Source organism: Triturus cristatus, chromosome 5_2, assembly GCF_964204655.1.
Source record: "Triturus cristatus chromosome 5_2, aTriCri1.1, whole genome shotgun sequence".
NCBI lineage: Eukaryota > Metazoa > Chordata > Amphibia > Caudata > Salamandridae > Triturus > Triturus cristatus.
Window position 1 is genome coordinate 222764789 of NC_140588.1, and position 17475 is coordinate 222782263.

The window sequence follows — 17475 nt, forward strand, 5'->3', positions numbered from 1 at the left end:
CCTCTCCTTACCGAGATTTGTAACTCCGCGCCCTCCGGCACCCGACCAGGAAGTCAGGCAGGCCGGGGGCGGGCCTCCGGGACAACAGGGACCGGAAGTAGGAAGGCGGGAGCCTACCCCGCCTCCCACCTGAGTCTCGCGGCGAGATTCGAAGCTCCAGAGCCGGCAGGAGCCTACCCTGCGCCCTGGGGCCCTCCGGAGAAGCACTGAGACCGGAGGAGTCCTGGCCACATCCGGTGAGTAGGGCTCCGGTGTTCCTGTGCCTATTGGTGGAGTGCCCGGGAGGAGGACCGAGCAGAGACACCGCGGGAAGTCCCAGGTAAGCGGGACTCCGGGTGATTGGAATCTCTGCCCCTCTCCCCCACAGCGGCGCCGCAGTTGCGGGCCGCTCCGACGGGGCACACCAACGTGAGCGCCCCCCTCGCCCCCAAGAGAGGCCTCAGTCTAGAGGCGCTCCCACATAGGGGGGCAGTTGCTTTGAGGACAAGAGCGGCCCCAGAAGGCAGCGGGCCGCTCCAACGATACCCCCTCATTGGCGCCAGAGTCCAGGGTGACTCCAACAACAGGGCGAATAGTTGTTTAGAGCCCCGAGGCTCCAGCGTTACAGGGGCATTATTGTTTAGAGCCTGCGAGGCTCAGGGGGCATTTCTTGTTAAGAGCCTGCGAGGGCTCCAACGACGGGGGCATTTCGTTTATGCTCAGAGCGGCCCCGGAAGGCAGAGGGCCGCTCCTACGCTCTAGGGGGCACATCATTGAAAGAGCCTAGAAGGCTCCCAAAAAGGCACACTATTCATTTCAGAGCCTAGGAGGCTCCAACCCCGGCCATATTCGTGTGAGAAGGCCCAGGGGTGCCCCAGCATTTCTCCAGTTGCCCAGCACTTACTGGGCAACTGCTACGTGTAGGTTGTGCTTTGTGCGCCCTGGTCTGCGCAGCCTGCGCGGTCGCACCCTGACTTTGCTGGGACATAGGGCGTCCTAGCCCCGACAAGGCCAGTTGGCCTAGGGACTGCCACAGGTGGTGGCTTATGTGAGTTCTTGCGCAATTGTGTTTCCCTGCACCTCTGAATGTGTTTTTGCGTCATGTGCTTTGCTTTACACCTCTGAATGTTATGCATCATGTGTTTATGTGCTTAGACCCCTACAGGTATTGTGATACTTAGGTGGTTGTTTTCTCCCTAGTACAGGTGGTGCCAGTGAGGTCCTGATTCCCTGCGCAATATTTTCCTAAGGTGGTTAGGGTTGCGTAGGTGGTACTTACCTGATACCAGTAGTGACTGGTTGTGTGCTAGGTGTAATTTTGTGCAACAGTAATTTTATTTCCTATGTTCTAATAGTGCTAATTCCGGACAGTGGTCCAGGTGGCCCTGTCCCCTGTATATATAATCCCTTGTAAATTCTGCCCGTGCCTGTTGGCACATTGTAGAGTGTGTGTTTTTATCTAATGTGTTGTGTATAATACAAAGGCTATTTTTATAGAATACCTTGTGTGGAGTTTCCTTTGTGGTGGGCCTTGGGTGTTGTTGCTGGGTGCGCGCGCAAACGCTTTACACATCGCCTCAGGGATAAGCCTGTCTGCTCGTGCCAAGCTACCAAGGGGGTGAGCAGGGGTTATCTTTGGCGTGTAACTTCCTTGCCCTGACTAGAGTGGTGGTTTCTGCCTGACTTTGGCGCAAGCCTTAGCCAGCCAGAAATCCCATTTCTAACAGTCAGCGACTCAAGGAGATCATTCACCAACTGACCATTTTGAATCTTGGTTCCATGCGAAGTCAGGAACCCACGTTCTTTCCATAAGCGCCCAAAACTATGGGCCACGCCAAAGGCATACTGACTGTCAGTATATATGTTCACTTTCATTCCTTTCGACAACACGCATGCTCTTGTAAGTGCAATTAATTCTGCTGCTTGAGCCGAATTATGTGGTATACGTGCCGTTTCAACAATCGTGTGCAAAGTCGTGACAGCATATGCAGCAGTCGTATCACCATTCGGAAGCTTGAAACACGAGCCATCCACCCATAAGGTACCATCACACTCAACCAGGGGAGTATCTTTAAGATCCACTCTCCCTTTTGTTTCTTCTTCCATTCTGAACAGACAATCATGCTGTTCAACCTCATCTGTGTCTGCTGAAATCGGTAATAATGTAGCTGGATTCAACGTATTGCACCTCTTTATGTGCACATGACTCGCTAGCAGTGTCAACTCGTAACCTGACAATCGAGCACTAGTTAAGTGCTGTGTCTTGGTCCTGTTTAATAACGTGTCCACTGCGTGTGGCACCATCACAATCAACGTGTTGTTCATTACTAACCCAGCAGACTGTCGAATAGAAACAGCTGCTGCCGCTGTGGCTCTCAAACAACTTGGCAATGCCTTGGCTACCGGATCCAAAGTCGACGAAAAATACGCGCATGGACGCTGTCTGTCTCCAAAAGACTGTGTCAGCACTGACAACGCACAACCTTCTTTCTCGTGAACATACAATGTAAAAGGTTTACTGTAGTCGGGGGTACCCAATACAGGAGCCGAGCATAATGCCTTTACGTGATTCCGAAAAACTTTTCTGGCACTCTTCAGACCATGGGACGGGATTCGGTGTATCTTTGCATGTTAATGCTATCAAAGGTTTTGCCAGCAAAGAAAAACTCGGGATCCACTGCCTACAGTATGAAGTAATACCCAAGAAAGCACGCACTTCTCTCTGTGTTCTTGGCATGCTCAATTGTGCAATGGCCTGAATCCTTACTGGGGTCAGTTTCCTTCCCTCCTTCGACAAGAGATGACCTAAGTAGGTCGCTTCTTGTCGACAATATTGCAGTTTTGAGAGAGACACTTTGTGATGAAAGGCAGACAAATGGCGCAACAATGACAATGTAGCTTCTTTACAAATCTCCTCAGTATCCGCGGCGATTAGTAAATCGTCAACATACTGAATAAGGGTGGCACCACTAGGTAAGACAATTGCATCAAGCTGCGCCTTTAAAGCCTGACTGTATATTGATGCACTTTCACAGTAGCCTTGCGGAGCGCGTTTAAAGCGGAAGCTGCGACCTCCTAAACTAAAACCAAAAATATCCCTGCTTTCCTCTGCAATCGGAATGCTAAAGAAAGCATTCTTCAAATCAATCACTGAGAACCAAGCAGCGTAAGCTGGAATCATAGTTAACAAGGCAGTTATATCAGGAACAACTGGAAACTGTGGCACAACTATCTTATTGACTTCTCTAAGATCGATCACAAATCTGTAAACAGGTGGCTGAGAGGCGTCAGTACGTTTTAAAACAGGCAGAACTGGACTATTGCAAACGTTGCCTCTTGTCTCTTCAATTACATCCTTTTCAATCAAGTCATAGATGATTGCTAACAACGCTTTCTCACCTTCATTAGAGATCTTGTACTGGGGAATGCATGGCAATTTACCATTGGCTTTCAAAGTGACCACATATGGCGGTATTTCCAAAAGACCCACATCATTAGGACCAGAAGCCCAAAGGACATCCGGGAGAGACGACAATTCAGCTGGCAGTTTATTCTTCGACAAATACATTGGAGAAATCACTTCCCTACCCAGTGTTAGTTGTACTCCCGAGGGGGAACAATATAATGTCGCATGTAATCTCTTTAACAAATCCAATCCTAGCAGATTTTCACCACAACCTGTCGTTAGGATAAGGGGTGCTTTCAGCTCACAAGGTCCAACAGAAAGGGGCATAGGACTAGAGATCGGGTTCCTAACCGGGGCGCCAGAAAAACCTACTGAAACATTCATTTCGCCAGACAAAGGCGCGCCAGGGTGTTTTGAGTGCATAATTGAACTCTTTGCAGCACCAGTATTACAATAGAAAAGGCTCTGATACACCTGCTGTAGTCACCTTGACAAACGGTCCACTCTGGTCCACTGGCACTGAAACAACTCCCTCTCTCTGTCTATGGCTGTCCTAGTAATCATCACCTTCCGCATTTCCATCTTCTGCAAATAGTCGTTATTATAGTACTGAGCTGTCCCACCAGTTACATTGGCCTGCTGATCAAAACTGTTCATCGTATTTTGAGGCGGTAGAGGACGCGCGTTCTGGGGAACATTCCCACGCCCTCTACCTCTAGGAGCTTGCTGACCACCTCTACCTCTCGCGCCATAAGCATTATTCGTGCGCTGCAACAATATAGGACAACTATACTTAAAATGACCTTCTTGTTTGCAATACGAACACTGATTGGGACCCACAGGAACACGCGGTTGGGAATACCCGAACCTTTGCGAGTTACTCTGAAACTGTTGGGGTTGTTGATAGTTACTCTGACCTTGCTTATAGTTATTCTGATCTCCACGTGGCGGGTAAGCCTGCTGTAAAAGAACCTTCGTCTTTAATTCTTTTGTTTTCTTGTCGGCTCTATCCTTCTCATCTTTATCCCTATTTTCGTAATACTGTGCAGTAGCCAGTATTTGCGCTGATGAGGAAACAGCCCAAGAACTCTCTGAATCTTTTAATTTCTTACACAACTCGGGAAGCAAATTATGCACAAATTTATCAACAAATAACCGTTGACCACCTTCCGTACTCATGTCTTGACCACTGTGATCGATAAATGTTTCTTCAAACCTGGTGAAGAAATCAGACACTGTTTCATCTTTCTTTTGTTTGTATGCGGATAATTTATCCCAATTCACACGCATCGCTGGCATTAATGTCTTCATGTAGGTAATAATTCTACCAGGGAGTTCTGCTACTAAGGGCTCAGGTTTCGCACCACCAACTTGTCTAGTGTCTGTAGCAGTGATATTAGCCCATGTGCCACCTAGTTCTGCAGCATGATCTGTATTATGAATCAACCCCCATAAAGGCTGCGAAACGACATTCCCGAGCAACATATCTATGTCAGCTATGTTCATGACACACGATTCTGCAGTCTGTGAAAACTCCTTATAATATCCTGCGGAGTTTTTACGGGGGTCAGGCAATGTCTGCTTAAGGGCTAAAACTTCTGATTGCTTCCAAGGAACATGTACCCAAACACGCTGGAAATGAGCTGGCATAGCAGCAATACCGTTAGCGGCATCAGCCGCAACCGCGTCCTTCCATACCGGAGGGACTTCTCTCATAGGGTATTGTCTAATCTTCCTATCAGAGGAGTCACGTTCAAACAGTGACTGAGAAGGACCCTCGATCCTAAAAGACAATAATGTCGCAACTGCTTTCTCAACATCGGGACCCACAATCGTACCTTTTCCAAATTCAAACCGTACATGACACAATTCCTGCAGGCTTAAGTCCAAACCATGATCTTCCAATTCCTCACAGAGGAATACACACATTTTCTCGAAAACGTATCTCTGTTTCGGTGCTTCCCATTGATGAAAAACATTTACAACAGACTCTACATCATATCTTGAAGGAAAAACAATCCATTTATATGCCATGCGGTCTAATACTTCTTTCTCTTCAGAACCTGGCAGCTGACTACGCAACTGCGTACGTTGTGAACCAGGGGTCGTACTAGATGACCCAAAGAGAGGCGATATAAAACTAGTGACCGCACTAGCTATTCGTTGTCGTGTAGAAGGAGAAGTTGAGGCAAGAACAGGGGGAAAGACAGAGGGAAGAAAAACGGGTGCAGATACGGGTACAGGGGTCGTATCAGGAAGAGCGCCGAGGGAGGCAGCTGATGTACTAGGTAAAGTCGCAGGAAGCGCAGAAGAGATAGGCAGCAAAACCGGCGGCCCTTGAGAGGGCTGCGCCGTAGAGATAGGAGCCGGCTGAGGAGGAGCTGGCGGCTGCGGGAAAGCTTGCGGCAAATTAACTAGAGGCCGTAAATTTAAAGGCTGCGGAGGCGCTGTAGCACTCTGCGCATACGGGGGTGGCGAACTCAGCAAATGTAACATTAGGGGATCTTTCTCCTTTTCCTCTGACGCATCTTGCTGAAGGGGCGGCAAAACTGGGTAGCATTTATCAATCACTAATTTACGTTGCCTGTGCAGCTGCTCATTTATTTGCTCTTCTTCATTATCTTTAAACTGCAAGGCTGCTTGCATTATCAACATACCTTTCTCTCTTTTGTTTTTCTTGGCTAATTTAATTTCTTTCTGTTTGGCTTCCTTTCGCCATAGGCGGAAAGAATCAAACATCGCCGGCCGGGCTTTCTTTTTAAATAATTTAACTTCTAAGTTATCTAGGATTTCTGTGTCGAAACTACCATTTTGGGGCCATTTTAAAACACCATCCTTCCTGGTGTATCGGATCCATACTTCATTATACGCAATGGGGCCCACGCCATGTTTCACATAAAGCTCATACGTTGGAGTTCCAATTGGAGGAACCGGACACGAATCCTCTAATCGGGAGTCCCTATTACAACCCAAACAAAACAAATTTCCAAATATACTAGAACCAGGCATCGTCGCTCACTTGTCTAGTTTCAAACTTCAAAGGATTATCGAATACGATAGTCTCGTGAATACACGAGTCCTTCGGCTTTGGCACTTGCAAGTTCCAAATCAAAGCGATCCCGAAGGGATAGCAAACCAAACTAAGGACTAGGAGACGCTCCACTTATACTTAACTGAGGTATCGATGACGTCACCAGAAGACTCGTTAAATCGTTTCGCTCTACCAAATCATCAAGGGTCCAAAACAGGGCGACAGTCAGGGCAGCAGTCCTTTGTAGCCGTCGGGACGCGGAGAACCTCGCAGTAAAGACTTTCGGACCACGTCGACATGCAGGGGTCCATGAAGTGGCAGCCTTCCTCCAGAATTTTCACACGAAGCTCCTCACGAACCTCTGGCTTGGACCGGTACCGCTGAAATCGCCCCACGTTGGGCGCCAACTGAAGTACTGGGTTTTTCAGAACCAACCCAGCGGAGCCAGGGGACACACCCGAAGACTTCGAGTTCTTCCTGTTTCAGACCACAGAAACACAGAGTCTTCTAGGTGAAGTCAAAGATCGTATTTATTGGCTGTAGACCAATCACAGGTATCCGAGAAGTACAACACGGTGTATGTTCTCAGGAGACTGCCCCCAACCAAAAACCAGTCTTTTCTTATATACAGAATATTACGCTCTGGACAACACCGCCCCTATTTTACAAGTGGTCGTTCACATATTTTCGCTTCAAAGAAAGAGCACAGTCATGATGATAATCCCACATTTCAGCTCGGTCAGCACATAATTATTCACCCAGCGAGGCTCAGAACCCTCATCAGATATCAGCAGACCCCAATAAAACGGACACCTCCTCCTCGTAAAACAAGCCATAAAGTAGGAAACAGAGTCAGGTGTGAAAGGGATTAGTCAGGAGTCGCGTGGGATACACGACTTTATGACTTTATGAGGCCTAAGCATGGCCTCAATGCGCAGCCTATGTGAGGGCAACCACAAAATGGTTACCCTTTTAAAATGGAACCCGAGAGTTCGACATGTAGTATAGTATACATGGTGAATTCATCGGTGAAACATGACGAAAACACTCATACATACCGCATTAGTCATTTGCGGTTCACTGATACCAAAATCGGCAGGGTAGGACCATGCTACCAACATGGTTCCGAAATTTACAGTACCACATTACTTGTGTGTTGCTTGTGAAACCTCCTGATGTATGCCACAACTGTTTTGTGGGTCGGTTTGTCACTCTGTGGCCTTTTGTCATCCGAGGCACTATTAGTTCTGGCTTCATAGGGAACACCATTATGGGACTTGGATTTTCTCAGCCTGTATTTATTTTGAAAGTAAATCTACAAGTACACAAAGTACTGATGATTCAGAAGTCACGACCGGCTTATGCTTGTGGTTCCATATTGTGGAGTCTGTATAGTTTGCAGTACTCCAGCGGTACGCAAAGTGACGAGTGACATCTTCAGCCAGTCCTGAATTTTATGCCAAAAACAATTCACATTATGGAACGTATAGTTTTGTTTGTAACAATATAAGTGTGGGCTTACAAATTTTCAGCTTAAGAACTTGTGTTTTTTTAAAGTGCTGTGTTGATTTTGACTGTATCTCAGCACTACACATAAACAATGACGTAATCACCCAACTGAATGCATGTAATGGAATTGTGCTGACCTGCTGGGGTAGGAAAAGAGATGTGCACAGAAATAAGGGAAATACCTGGAAAGAAAAAAAGCTGCAAAATGGTAAGGAGTTCAACTTGTGAAGTAAAAAAGAGCTTTACAGTGCAGTAAGGTTCCTGCCCGCGGCACATAAATTGACCTGCCTTTGGCAGTAAACGAGTGATGGGTGCACAAATATTGGGACATACCCCAGAAGTAAAAATAGCAACTGTACATAAGGGGTCTGTCTGAGAAGTAAAAAAAAACATGCCACAGGAATAAGGGGAATACCTGGGAATTAAAAGAGAACTGTACACAGACATAAATAGAACTGCCTGGGAAGTAAAAGGGGAATCTACACAGAAAAAAGGGAGATACTTCTGAAGTGAAGGGGCAGATTTACACAGGATAAATGACCTACCTTGGGAATGACAGTCCGATCTAAATAAAAATAATGGGACCTACCTGGTAAGTAAACAAACTCATATAGCAATTAATTAAGAGAAAAAATATTTTTTCCCATATCAGAAGGAATATCAGTGGTGCATAGGAATGCCTGCCTCATTTACTCATGAGGATTTTCAAGATTTCCTGGAATACAAACAAATGTTTTTGTGAATAATATAAAAGTCCAATACCTCTTCAAATTAAGCTGTTTGTCGAGGAGGTGGTTCGAGGCTGTGAACTCAAGAACACGCTAATAAATATTCCGGGGGTGTGGGGGCGGGGGTTCAGTCTTCCAGCAACAGGCAGAGTGGAGCTGCAGGGGCTCAAGAAGGGGTGAAAAACAACAAAGCCTCATTAACATGTAAATGGTCTTTTAAAGACCTGTGAAGTACCTGCATGCAGCTGTGTCTGTGCCCGGGAAGCTGTCTCAGCCCGGGCTGACCCGCACGACGGGGGTGGGCTGAGAGACGATGTTTGTGAGAGCTAGGTGTGTGTGAGAGAGCTGTATGTGTGTGAAGAGAGCTGAGTGCAGAGGAAGCGCTCTGCACTGACAGGATGTCAGACCCCAATGAGGACAGAGACACAGGTTCTGTGCCCCAGCTCTAGTCCTCGTACTTGCGGCGTTGGCCTGCTCAGTTACAAACACCCTGAATGTGGGTGAGGGTAGTAGCCGTGCACTCACTGAGCCTCAGTTACTGAGCATCAGAGCTGGAAACCCAGCAGGTTACTGAACTTCTGAGGGGGTTTTCACTCATGAACACACAGATGGCGGTGGGAGGATGAATAGAGGCATCACAACCTCCACAACGACGTATTTGAGGTTAGTTAAACAGCAGTTTGCTCAGCAGTGTCCATACTGCTTTGCCTCATCATCAGTGTGCCTTAAATATACTTTAATCCTGCTGGCAGTAATCTCTTGGCTGGGCTAATACAGTTGCTTTCTCTGTTACATCCGATCTGTATAGACGTGTGTTGCACGCTCCTGTGCCAGTTCACAGCGCACTCAGTAGCAGTCTGTGGTTTCTTCAGCGTGCCTCACAATATCCCGCTTTCCAGCGCTTCGCTCTGATTAGGGCGGTCCAACAATAATACGGTTTTCTCACACTGCCGCGGCCTCTGTGCCTGCAGTTATCAGCCGTCTCCCGGAGTGTTCTTTCTCCTCCCTGCGAGCGGGCGCTTATGTTCGCAGATCCGCTCTGTTTAGTGCAGAGTTGAGGACTTGCGCTTGTATCAGCGAGTCATATTGCCGCCATCGCGCCGGAAAGTCTGTGGCCGATCCGCCAGCTGTTGTATCCTGCCGGAAAGCCATTAGGTGCCTCCGTAGAAGATAGTAGTTTACACTGTAGGGCTAACTAGGGCAAACCGGCATTTCCAAAGCGGGGATCTCGATATGTACTGCTTTGGCTCCCTCAAGTGGCCAAAAGGTGCAAATGGCCAAGTGGTGAATCCAATTTGGAAAATTCAGCGATACTCGGTTTAAACCGGGTCAGCTGATTTGCAATCGGTAGGGTAATCTCGGGCAGAGTCGGTTTTAACCGAAATCCAGACAGGCTAGAAATATATAAACTACACAAAAAACAACTAAGAAGACTAAACTTCTGTAACATTTTTCAAGGGACTTGGAGACACAGGTCAAGAACTGAACCATATAGTCATGAACAGAGTTACCATCAACAGAACTGTGTGCTTTCAGTCCCACATTAAAGCCGAATGTTATTCAGTCTTACGTGGAAATGTAGTGGGGAAAGAAAAAAAACACAAGTCAAATAGTAGTGGGGAAAGAAAAAAAACACAAGTCAAATAAAAAACAATATATGAAGATTTACAGGAGAAAATAAAACAGAACCCCGTATATAAATGCACTTCAATTTGTAACAATAGAGACACAATCATTCTGAAGCTAAGGACATTGCTAATGACATATAAAATGTCATCTATCTAATGTCTACAAAACTTAAATGCCAGCTGATTTCAAAGCATTACTAACCTACAAGGTCATTCTTTAGTTTTTTTGAACAGTCACATGTGACTCCGCATTACATCATATCAAAATGCTCTCCACACATCAATCGTAAGAAAACTTGTGAAAACATCATACTTTGGAAATCACCATCAATGCCATTGGAAGAACTCAAGTATGCTCTACTTCATTCTAATGCCACACAAGTCATCAATGTTACAGACTATGGGTATTTTCAAGTCCCCTGCGTTGCTGATGCGCAGTGTGGTGCTTTATATTTACAAGGACACGTAAAGCCACCTTGAGTGGCTTCTTGCATGGCTTTTTGTGTCCTTGTAAATGCGGCCTCTTTTCATGCAGCACTTTGCGTGAAAGGGGCATTCCATGGGTGTTGCTGTGGGTGTTCCCACGCAACACCCATGGATTCTGCTGCTTTCCCAGATTTATAATGTTTCATAAATCTGGGAATGGGTCAGAATCCTGCGTCTCCCCAGGGGAGGTGTATGGAGGCACAATGAGGAGATATACTTTTATTCCTCCTTGTTTTTTCCTCTTTCTAGGTATGCTGCATTCTGCAGCACAAATAGAAAAAGCACGCAACTCAGGCACCCTTGCATCATTGTTCAAGGGTGCCTGCATTGGCGCATTTCAGCCTATTGTGTTCCAGCGCAGGGGAGAGCTCAGGGAGATGTCATACTGTTGTAAATATGACACATCCCTTTGCTTCAGCAGTAACGCAGCATGGCGCAGTCAAATGGCTTGTGGCATCGTGCTGCATTACTTCCTTGTAATTATGGCCCTATATACAAACAAAATACTATGATGCACTCTCTGAGAACAATAATTGTCCAGATGTTGCCTTTACTCAGAATGAATCACAAAATCCATTAATGGATTTAGCCAATTACAAAACAGATATTATTGAATTTCAAGAAACTTTTTCTGAAATCCCTAATCGGATGCATTTGTTGCCGAAGACCATACATTATAAGACGCAAGTAAAAATGATTGATCTCCTTGAAAAAACTGAAAATGAGGATAAGTTGGCACGGAGAAATCTAACTCTCTTTCTACTTACAGAAGAAAGGTACGATCTGTGTGAATACCATGTAATCTGCAATTACTGACTGAGAAGACTAGACCATTACTTCATGCCTACACATGGAATTCTTAGCAATTTCCTAATATATCCAATTCCTTCAGAACTATAGCATCTGACTTTACATGAAAGCATTTTAATTCAAACCATAGTTAGAATGCAACCAAAATCTTGAACATTTCTGCCACATGAATTAGTACATGCACTGAAAGGAAATGTTGTTTTTCTCCCAATGGATTTCAACAAAAACTTAACCACTTTTGGAATTGAATGCAAAATATAGGAACTTTAGTGATTTTAGTCAATGCAGTACCTACAAAAGAAAAAACAATGGCAAAAATGAATTAGCATACAAAAAGGTCAGAAAGCACTACATTACCTTCAGAGACACAACATATACTATAAAGATTTTGAAATTGCAAACTACATATTGTCTACATACTTATCATTTGGAAAATAACATCAACCAGGACAATTTGAAGAGATTACTGAAGAACAAGCCAAACAAATGTATTCACATTATAGTATACACCCACTATTCTCAACAGACATGAAGGGTAATGCTTTAGAACTTTGATCAGATGAAGGAAGCTAAAGGAGAGCCTGTTAGTGTCTGGGTAAAGGTGGATGATATTATCAACATCCAGTCAAAATTTTAGCATCTGAGTACTGAGCTACAAGATTATATTCAGAGGATTGACACTTTCGACAAGATATTCACTATATTTTCACACAGCTAAGTGAAAGGGAGATTTCTGTCACTTCTAATGCTGTTGCACACAGGGCCAGCTTTCAGGCAGAGCAACCGGTGTGGCTGCACTGGGAGCTGACCTGGAGGGGTGGCAGTGACCTCAGGAGGGTGCTGTGTTTAACAATAACTTACGATTTTAAAGCACTTTCTGCAGAGTTCCTTGTGCATCCAGCTTTCAAGACGCAATACAAATGTAAAAATAACAATTGTGATTAATGTTCCTGAGAGAGAGAAAGATCAGAGTTTTGTCTAGTGGCAGTTTTGACTCGCCCCAAAGTAGTGCAGAGAATTAATATGCTACAAAGAACAGATCTGTGTTTTATGTGGATAGCTGAGTGGATTAATAAAGCTAGGCTTTACCAGCGCTTTAAAACAAATGAAATATATGTGAGAGATGGGCTATGGAGAGATGAGGGGCACTTTTGCCAGGTGGTTAGTGAGGGAATCCGAGGAGAAAGTCATGAGGGAGGTGGTGTCAAAAAATATTGTTGCACAAGGCGCCACCAGAGCAAAAGCCGACCCTGGTTGCACATGTTATGTGAACTGGAACTGGTTTTACTAATATAACAGAAAAGTATTTTGTTGAAAAGGTGCATGAAAAAGATGAAGGCAAACACAAGGGGATGATGGACGGAGCACTGAAACTTTTCAGACACTTACCCCCAGTCACAGATCTGGGTTGAATCCAGCATCGTTCATTAGCTCACTTCGCCACCCTAGTTCAGACCCAGCCATATGCATATCAGTCTTGACCCTGTTCCACATGGGAACAGTCCAATCCGAACTGGCAAGTCAGGTCTTCCCTGGACTGGAAACAAGCATCATGGGACTGGTTTGGGGGTAACACCCGTCATCAGCCAGGCTAGCTTGAATCCAGTGGCAAAGTGAGCAAGGGACTCACGTCTAGGTATACCCTGCCAACTTAGGGCGAACAAAGCATACACAAGGACATGATGGACGGAGCACTTAAACTTTTCATATACTCAAACGAAATCACAGATCTGGGGTGAATCCATTATTGTTCTTTAGATCACTTCACCACCACAGTTCAGACCGAGCCATATACAAATCAGTCTTGATCCTGTTCCTCATGGGAACAGTCCAGCCCAAACTGCCAAGCCAGGTCTTCCCTGGACCGTAAACAAGCATCCTGGGACCGGATTTGGGATAACACCCCTCATCAGCTAGGCTAGCTTGAATCCAGTGGAAAAGTGAGCAAGGGACCCACGTCTGGGCATACCCTGCCAACTTAGGGCGAACAAAGCAAACACAAGGAGATGCTGGACAGAGCACTGAAACTTTTCAGACACTCACCCTCAGTCACAGATCTGGGTTGAATCCATCATTGTTCTTTCGCTCACTTCGCCACCCCAGTTTAGACCCTGCCATATGTAAATAAGTCTTGACCTTGTTCCTCATGGGAATAGTCCAGCCTGAACTGCCAAGCCAGGTCTTAATGAACATCTAGAATAAAACCCAATCAACATTATGGCATGTAAACAAGAGACAAATTAATATTAGTTTCATTGGCAGTATGGATTTAGGCATAAGGTAGGTGCAATGGAACAATGCCTTTACTTCAACCTTATCCATTGGAAATACACAGTGGCCAAACAAAAACCTTTGTATGTAGAATTTATGGATCTATCTTAGGCCTTTGATTGTGTGAATCGAATTAAATTATGGCACATACTTATTAAACGAGAATTAGATCCAGTGCTGGTTCATTTTTTGGCGCGTCTACACGAAAATATGAAGGCAAGGGTACGCATTAACACACAGGGGGTGATATTCGACAATGTATATAGCCATCGCAGTGTGAGACAGGGCTGTTTTTTGGCCCCCCTTTTATTCATATTGTATATTAATGATTTACATCCTTTTTTATTACAAGTTACCTCAGATAATCCCAATGTTAAAGGCAATTCATTACGTTTGCTATTGTATGCGGACGGCATGCACTCCCAGGGAGTTGTGTCTCCTTGTACATGTGTGTGTTGATTTTATGGCCTCATTAGATCTGAACACTAACTTTCCAAAGTCTCACATCATGTCATGTGGGCCGAAGGATCAATACCTTTCCTTACTTGGGTATCTATTTTTCTGCTCAGGATTCTTGGTCGTCCAATCTGAATATCGTTCTGCCAAACTTTCTACAGCCAATCTTTGCAGTCTCTTTGCAGTCTCCCCCAACCCCTGGGGGGAGGTTGTTTCATGCCTCTATTGGAAATGTATAGGTCTCAATGCATATATGGGGCCGAGTTTTGGGGGATCTAAAAACCGTGTAGCCATCCAAAGAGAGAAAAACAGATTACTCCAGAAAATCTTACCTGTTCCCCTCTCAACCTCGACTTTTATTTTTCACAAGGAACTTGGGCTCTCTTTCATAGAAGACCAGATTAAGGTCCGGACCACCTTATTATGGATCTCAATCTGGAAAATGATGAGGCTGTATTAAGGAGAGACATATTAACTGATTGCCTTTCCTTAGACAAAGTGTTTGAGATCCCTTGAATTGTGTATGTTAAAGCTGTTTTAGCAAAATTGGGATGGAATAGTTTTTTACGGACCCATCAACCTGTTATAAAAATAACAGAAAGAGCATGACCAGTGCTTTTTATAATCTTGAGGAAACTTGGAGGGTAAAGCTTTTGGCAGAACAGATAACTGTTGTTAAGTACCTAAATCTGTATGGATCTGACAGTACCACTGACTATAAATGGCGTGTTCCAAGTCGTTGAGAGTGCTCTTTATTGTTTCGATTTAGGTCTGATACAGTAAAGTATTTGCTTTATTTCCCTCTGGGCTACATACATAATCTTGACGCTAAGCCTTGCCCGTGTGATAATTCCTCAGGACAAGGCATGCTTCATTTCATGTTCTTTTGTAAATTTTATGCATGTTACACAAAATTCTGTTTAATACCACGTTTTAAAAAGAACTGCCGCAATATTGGCCAATATTGACCTGTGTTCAGATTTTTTTTACTTTTATCTGAAATGGACATTATTTTGTGTACAGGGGCTTTTGTAAAACTTTCCGTGCGAGCACGCAATTCCATGCTGCTACGATCTTCCTGATTTGTACTAAGTGTTTTCGCATTATATTATTATGTACTGTATGCACATTTTCTTATCAAATTTTACGAACTGTCATTTTAACTTCACTTGTATTGTGTTTCTACTTTTATGGGAGCTTTTCATGCTTCCGAATAAAGATTTTATTGATTTCATTTGAATATTGGTTTCAAAGACATGTAGAATTGAAATGTATGAGCAGAAAAACTTGTTTTTTAACTTTAAGCTGTGCTGAGTACAAGTGGGACGATTTGTATCAATTTCTAATTGAAGCTAATGCTAATCTTCCGGACATTAACTGTGAAGCATCCGCAGAAATATTTTTGAGGGATCCTGCCAATGTTTGCAGATATTTCAATCAAAATCTCATTGGAGAAGTTCTTGATTACTGAAAATAGTATCAAGCAAGAGGTGCACCACACATCTATATGCTTCTCTGGATTAAAGATGCACCTAAGTTTTGATACGATTCTGATGAGTCAATTTTATTGAACGATATGTAACTTGAGACATCCAAAAAAAAGAGAACAAGAAACTATCCAAGCAAGTTCTAACCTTTTAATCACATAAGTGCAGTAATATACTGCTTATGAAAATATCGGGGAAAATCGAAATATTAGTCAAAATGTCGCTTTAGATTTCAAAGACCAATTCTGCAGACAGGAAGAGTCAACAATTTCATGTCATCTGTAAAACATGCGGTTGATGGCAAATCACCAAAAAACATGTACAATCCAAGAAGATCACAAGCATCACAACAGATCAATAACTACAACCCCTTAATTGTACATATTTGTGATGCTAACATGAATATACAATTTGTTGCAGATAACTCAACAGCAGCTTCACGTTATGTTACGTCCTACATTACAAAGGCAGAAAAAACAGATATGAAGGAAGTATGGAAAGAAATATATGCCGAGCAATCCTTGAGTAACAGATTATACAGATTTAGCTTGCAAATGTTCTCTCACCGTGAGGTTAGTAGTTATGAAACATGGGACTGCTTAACTTGCTCAAGTTTACATGGTAAATCAAAGGCAATCATATGGCTTAGTTTAGGATTGTCACCATCATGCCACAGAGTTCTGAGAAGCCTACTCGAAACTGAATATCTTGCACATTTGGACCCCAAAAATAAAGACATTTTGAAAACAAGTATGTTGGACACATCCTACCCTAAAAGAATTCCATTGGTAGAAAAATTATGCCTCTATGAATTTGCTCAGTTCTACATATATAGACACAATGTGACAGAAGAGATCAACACAGGAAAATTTCTAGAAGAAGGTGCCTATGGTTGTTTAATATGTTATTCTAAACCTACTCTTATTAATTATTGTAAACTGAGTTGTGAAACAGGAGGAAAGATTTTTTTTGGACTATTTAGAACTTCTCCAACTATTTAAAACATGGCACAAAAAAGAGAACTTATAGGTCCCTTATAATGCTAAGAAGATGCATTCAATTTATATTGAAAAAGAAAACAATATTCATGCAAAAACTCAAAGCAAATCACCATCTGCGTATAATACAACTACTTCCTGGACTGCTGACCCACTTTGATAATCAATTATTGATAATGAAACTGTGTTTGCCATGGAGATTCAAAATGCTATGGACCAATTCGAAAAGGACGTACAAAATGTAGATAATCTAGGGCCAGATGTAGGTAAATTCAATTTTGCGAGTCCTTAATAGAGATTTTTACCGAATCGCTATTAAGGACTCGCAAAATTGAATGTAGGTAGGAATCGCAAAAATATTTGCGATTCCTTAATATTACTTAATTGCGAATCGCAAATTGAGATTCGCAATAAAGGAATACCATCCCATTCATTCCTATGGGCCAAGAGGCCCATAGGAATGAATGGGATTTGCGCCTGCAATTTGCGAGTCACCAAGAGGCACTCGCAAATTGCAGGCGCAATTTCAAGGGTGCAAGGGTTCCAAAAGGACACCCTGTTGCACCCCTGAAATGTGCATGTGTGCACATGTGGCGCACATACATGCCCTAAGGGCATGTATGTGTGCCACATGGCACTTTGTAAAAAGCCAAAAAGTGCTTCTTGAAATGAAATCGCAATATAAC